The sequence below is a fragment of the Pinus tabuliformis genome, chromosome 4_1 (genome assembly GCF_031772625.1).
Source record: "Pinus tabuliformis cultivar Carrire ecotype Pingquan chromosome 4_1, CPIR1, whole genome shotgun sequence".
Classification (NCBI taxonomy): Eukaryota; Viridiplantae; Streptophyta; class Pinopsida; order Pinales; family Pinaceae; genus Pinus; species Pinus tabuliformis.
In genome coordinates this window covers 464,240,333-464,246,302 of record NC_142303.1, presented here as the reverse complement: position 1 = coordinate 464,246,302, position 5,970 = coordinate 464,240,333, and the positions used below count along the sequence as shown (strand labels likewise).

General features: G+C 40.7%; 1 pseudogene across 2 annotated transcripts; it reads right to left on the bottom strand.

Moving 5' to 3' along the window:
- Positions 1 to 1,134: 1,134 nt before the first annotated feature.
- On the bottom strand, positions 1,135 to 5,540 carry LOC149176441 (pentatricopeptide repeat-containing protein At1g11290, chloroplastic pseudogene; annotated as a pseudogene). Of its 2 annotated transcripts, XR_016258065.1 has the most exons (2): positions 4,249 to 4,384; positions 1,135 to 4,157 (listed from the first exon to the last, which is right to left on the bottom strand). The product of XR_016258065.1 is annotated as a pentatricopeptide repeat-containing protein At1g11290, chloroplastic pseudogene, transcript variant X2 (transcript). The 2 variants fall into 2 exon arrangements; XR_016258064.1 differs by having other exon boundaries at positions 1,135 to 5,540.
- Positions 5,541 to 5,970: the final 430 nt, after the last annotated feature.

The window sequence follows — 5,970 nt, the reverse complement described above, 5'->3', positions numbered from 1 at the left end:
TGGGAGGCCCTAGTGGGAGATGCAACAAGTTAGCAAGAAAATAATGCAAACAAGAAGCAGATGGTTAAAAGAGAGTCAATTGGGCAGCTAGTCCTTCATATGGAGTGAAGGGGAGCTGAAACAGATGATAGACCAAGTCCATTATTTGGATCCTGCCATCACACCACTAGCTCTAGCAATTATAATTCGTTGTTTTAATCTCTTGAAACATGGCACAAGGAATGTAAACTTTGTCATCCCATATGGTTATCTGGTTTCGTGGAAAATTTAATACAATTTATCCATCCTATCTATGTAACTGTTATAATAGATAATACATATTTAATTGTAAGGTAAAGTGAAGGGTAGTGGACTTGATTAAATTAAATACTTGAGGTAAGAATGAATGGTTGAATATTGCCCTTCATATGTAAGGTAACAATAAATGAGCCCTTTAAGGGTTATGAAGGTTGCAAATTTGATGCCTGGATTGAATTGACATGTTGAATATGAGTTGCAGTAGCCTCTTGAACTACTTGCAAGGTTTTCAAAAAACAGATGTAATTTCACAGCAATGCTAAATGTGCTAGAAAAGTAGAGAGAATATACATACACAAGATTCTCCATGCCTGGTTGAATAGATATTACAGAAGCACATAACAAAGTGGGGCCAGAGTTAAGAGTATCAATAGTTCATAAAGCTACAACAATATTCAAGAAACGCCCCTAGTGCTTACATATTCTTTTTCAAGCTCTGAGATAGCAACAGTCCACACCAAAGTTGACCCAAAATACCACAAAAATAATGATAAGTAAGATGGTGCTAATTAACTATAATGAATTTCAGTCTGCTTTCAGCTTTCGTATCTTCACTCGACTGCATTTGAATCGGTGACCAAACACAAGAGGGGGGTACTTCATAGCATGTTCATCATAGATATATTGATAATTGCATACAGAATAGCCATCAAAATCCCGAACCTGTTAAAGTGGTTAAAATAATTAAAATGGACAGGAAACTTGCAGTTAAATATGCCTAAAACAGCCCAACAATAAATGCACAGAAAACTGACAAGCACTGAAATGGACACTGAGACTAGAGTGGAGAAACCCCGGCGCCCCCAACCCCCACCCCCCCTCAATGGGGTAAAAAGCTTCACTGTCAAATCTGCATTATATTCTGGCAAGTCAGAAACCATTCAAAGGACTACATTTACAACGTGACACTGAAAGAGTCAGTTCTCAATAACAGAGGATATGAAGAGATACAATCACCGCAACTCCCTCACATCGGTATAAAGTTTAAACATCCACTGATTCCCCCAATAAATAGTCATTCTACTTTCGACACTTCTTCATAACGTGTACTTATTGTGAATCCATTACCTTCCCTCAGAAAACTTATCATCTGATCCTCAGCGACAAAATTTCCCCCAACAAGTTCAAGACTTTATGCTTCGTCATGAGACGGACATAACATGGTGGCTATGTCCCAGCCCACAAAAGTGATTATATTGGGAATTTAATTAATGCATCTAATACAAGATCGGATGATATAATCAATGAGCAATAAACATCGGTGCTTTCGACATTATGTATAGATTTGGACTTCCGACACACTGCATTATAGTATAAACATTGTGATTATTAGACGCTTTTATATCCATATTAACATTGACTTTTTTTTTTCTCATCAGCATCACCAGTAATCCCCACATGAACACAGCCCATCCTTGAAATGATGGAAACGATTTGTATCCCTCACAATAATTTCTCGCTTGACAATCTTTGAGATGAATTTAGTAGCATTGTGGCAGTCACCACATACTCGAAGATTCTTGGTGATTCGAATGCATGTCCCAGGGCTGGTGTTAATAAGACCAAAAGCAATTGCCAGCTTCTCACTGTGACTGCAGAGGCTATTTTCCTTCTCCTCTTCTTCTACACTATGCAATACAAAGCTTGTATCCGGTGCATACCCTGCCTCCTTTATCTGTGCAGCCAAGTTTTCCAGCATTGCATAGATTTCCTCTGATTGTGGGTGTGATCTGTCTCCTACAAGGAATGAGTGAACCCCGTTTTTCATTTCAATCCAGCTGCATCCTGGAGTCTTCTTCAACCCCCGGACACTCAACGTTGTTCTTGCCTTTATTGCACCATCCCACTTTCCAGCAGTGGCATAGATATTAGACAACTGAATATAATGTGCAGGGTTTTCAGGCTCCAACTGAATTAAGCGCTTTGACGAATATTCTCCAAGCTCAATATTGCAGTGGATTCTGCAGGCATTAAGCAAGGCCCCCCAGACACTCGCATCTGGCTCTAATGGCATATTTTCTATAATCTCTAGTGCTTCATTCAAACGTCCAGAACGACCAAGAAGATCAACCATGCATGCATAGTGCTCTGACTTGGGTGTGATGAGATAATCTTGACTCATGCAAACAAAACATTGCCAACCGTCGTCCACGAGGCCAGCATGTCTACATGCAGACAAGATACTGATGAATGTGATGTGGTCTGGCTTCATGCCAATCTGCTGCATCTGGGATAAAAGTTCGAGGGCATCCTCACCATGCCCATGCATACCATACGCTGCAATCATTGCATTCCAAGTTATGACATTTTTTTCAGACATGCTATCAAACAATTGGCACGCAAAGCCTAATTCTCCACATTTGGCATACATATCTATCAGGGCATTGCTTACAGAGATGTCGAACTCAAATCCTCTTCTTATAATGTATGCATGGATCCACGTGCCCTCTTTCAGAGCCGCTAAATAGGCACAAGCAGGAAGCACACTCACCATGGTTGCCAAGTCCGGCATTACATCTGTCATTTGCATTTGACGAAAATGTTCCAAGGCATCAACAGCAAGTCCATTTTGAGCAAACCCCGCAATCATTGCATTCCACGAGACATTGTCTCTACTGGAATTTTTTTTAAACAATTGGTAGGCTTTCTCTATACCCCCACATTTGGCATACATGTCTACGAGGGCATTCTTCAAAGAGACATCTGATTCAAAGCCATTTCTAATTGCATATTCATGGACCAACTCTCCTTGATGAAGTTCCGCTAAATGGGCACACGCTGGCAGTACACTCACCATGGTAACGACGTCGCATTGCACACCTGCCACTTGCATCTGATAAAGCAATCCCAAAGCCTCACTTGCATATCCATTTTGGGCACACGCTGCAATCATTGCATTCCACGCAACCACGTCTCTTTTGGGCATTTTGTCAAATAATCGTAGTGCCTGCTCTATACACCCACAGTTTGCATACATCGCTACAAGAGCAGTCCCCACCGAAACATCCGACTCAAATCCATTCTCTATAATGTAATCATGGATACGTTTACCCTCTTGCAGGTCTGGTAAGTCAGCACAGGCAGGAAGAACACTCACCACAGTAACCCGATTAGGCTTCACTTGCATTTGGCGAAACAACACCAAAGCCTCACTAGCATATCCATTTTGGGCGTACCCTGAAATCATTGCGCTCCATGCCACTACATCTTTACTAGGCATTTGGTCAAACAAACGGCGTGCAATCTCTATGTACCCACATTTCACGTACATAGTCAAGAGGGCAGTCCCAACCGATACGTTTGCCTCAGAGCCGTTTTTCAAAATGCAACAATGGATTTCCTTCCCCTGTTGCACCGTTGTTAGTTGAGCACATGCCTCAAGAGCACAAATCAATGTAACTGCATTAGGTTTCACCTCAGCAATTTGCATTTGCAAAAAGAGTGCCAAGGCCTCGTGTGCATATCCATTCCACACATACCCTCCAATCATTGCACTCCATGAGACCACATTTCTTTGAGACATTTCATCAAACAACTGCCATGCCATCTCCACATTCCCACAATTGCTATACATGTCTATAAGTGCATTCCCGACAGAAACGTCCAATTTAAGCCCACCTCTAATTGTGTAGCCATGGATACACTTACCCAGTTGAAGATCTCCTAAATCAGAACAGGCCGGGATCACACTCATGACAGTCACCGCGTTTTCCTGGACGTCTGTCATTCTCATCTGACGAAAGAGTACCAATGCCTCTTCGGCATGCCCATTCTGAGCATAACCAGCAATCATGGCATTCCACGAAACTACATCTCGTTCAGACATTTTGTCAAACACTTGGCGCGCATTCCTAATTTCCCTGCATTTACCATACATATCTATAAGCGCGGTACCCACAATAACATCCGATTCAAGATGACTTGCTACCATACGACAATGAATCTCCTTACCCTTTTGCAGAGCCGAAAGGCTGGCGCACGCTTTCAGCACGAAGGGGAAAGTGAAATTGTCTGGATATATGCCTTCCATGGGCATTCTGTTGTACAGTTGAAGAACCCCATCAGAAAACCCATTTATGGCATACCCTCTAATCATGGCATTCCATAAGAAAATACTTGACTCCGGCAATCTGTCAAACAGTAGGCGAGCATCCTCTGGACTGAAGCACGTACCATACATGCTCACAAGCTTGGTTCCCAAAAAGGTATTATGCTCAAAACCATTGATAATCAATTGGGTATGTGCTTGTTTCAGCTCTTTTATGCTGTTACACTTCTGCAACATCAAAGCATATTTGGAATCCCTACTTACATAGTTTAAGTTAGGGATGTGTGATTCACAGACGGGTGTCTGCGTGAGCTGGTACTCAATAGTCGATGTGGCTTCATGGATATTCCGAGTGACAGAATACATGAAGAAATGCTTTTGATTTTTAAATTTGAAAGCGGCCAAAGAAAAGCGTGGCCGTACCGTAACTGCCATTGCAGTAAGATATTCAATATTTGAGGGAATGCCATGAATGACTTGGCCACCTTGAATCACTGCAGAATTTTAAAGTTTGTGTAGCTCTTTGACACATAGATACGTTATCTGTGAATAGTAGAAGGCTGCAAACCTATGGATGAAAGCCATATTATCTCTGAGACGGTTAAGGGCCTGTGAGCTGAATACATCCAGCGAATGTCATATTACCTCTCACACGGTTCAGGAACTGTGAGCTGAAAACATACTAATGCATCCAACGACATTTTAGCAAACATAGCAGATCGAAAACCAGCTGTCGGCTATGTACACATCTCGATCTGATACGTTAGTTAAAGATTTTGGGACTTCTAATGATTGGAAAAAGAGCATTTGGTTCTCACTGTCAATCCCTTTCATAAAGTCAATTGCAGGATAACACCGTGTCACGAGAAGTTCGTGTTCGACTTGCAGATCATTCTTATATCCAATTCTACAACAGAATTACAGTAACATCATCCCGCCACTTCAATATTCTATAGCCCAGTATAAAGTTACAGTAACATCATCCAGCCAGTTAAATATTCTATAGCCAAGGAAATATTGTAGTAACCAGGAAAATGAAATGAACAATAAAAACAATAAAGATGTAATCCATTATTAAACCAGAGATACTGCTTATTTTTCACACAATGCCACGATGTGGCCTTGGTTCAGGTTTATGATTGTTGTTCGTTTATTGTTGGAATAAACCAAACATTCACGAAAAACCACCCATCCGGAGAAGCAATAAGCAATGGAGTTGAATGAAACGATACACCACTTAGAAAAGGCTAAAGTTGCGAAAATGTGTTCCAAAGTTAAAGCGAGAGAATGGTTGTATGCCATGTTAACCTTATATTGGAAAGTGTAAATTCACTCTCAAGTCCAAACTTGCCTCGAAACTGTAAAGTCCAAATTTGCCTTTGCATAAGGAGGGGAAATAGAGAGGAATCTTGTAATGATTTGTAAATTATCTAGGGGAAACAAAGTAAATTATCCAGGGAAACAAAGAGAATCTTGTAATGATTTGTAAATTAATGTGGGTATTTCACTGGATAGTTCGTCACAATAGTTTTGATAATATTATATTTTAAATCTGAAATTCTACAGTATTACAGCTTTATTAGATTTTTGGATATGTAGATTTACTATTAATAGTGTATGCATGC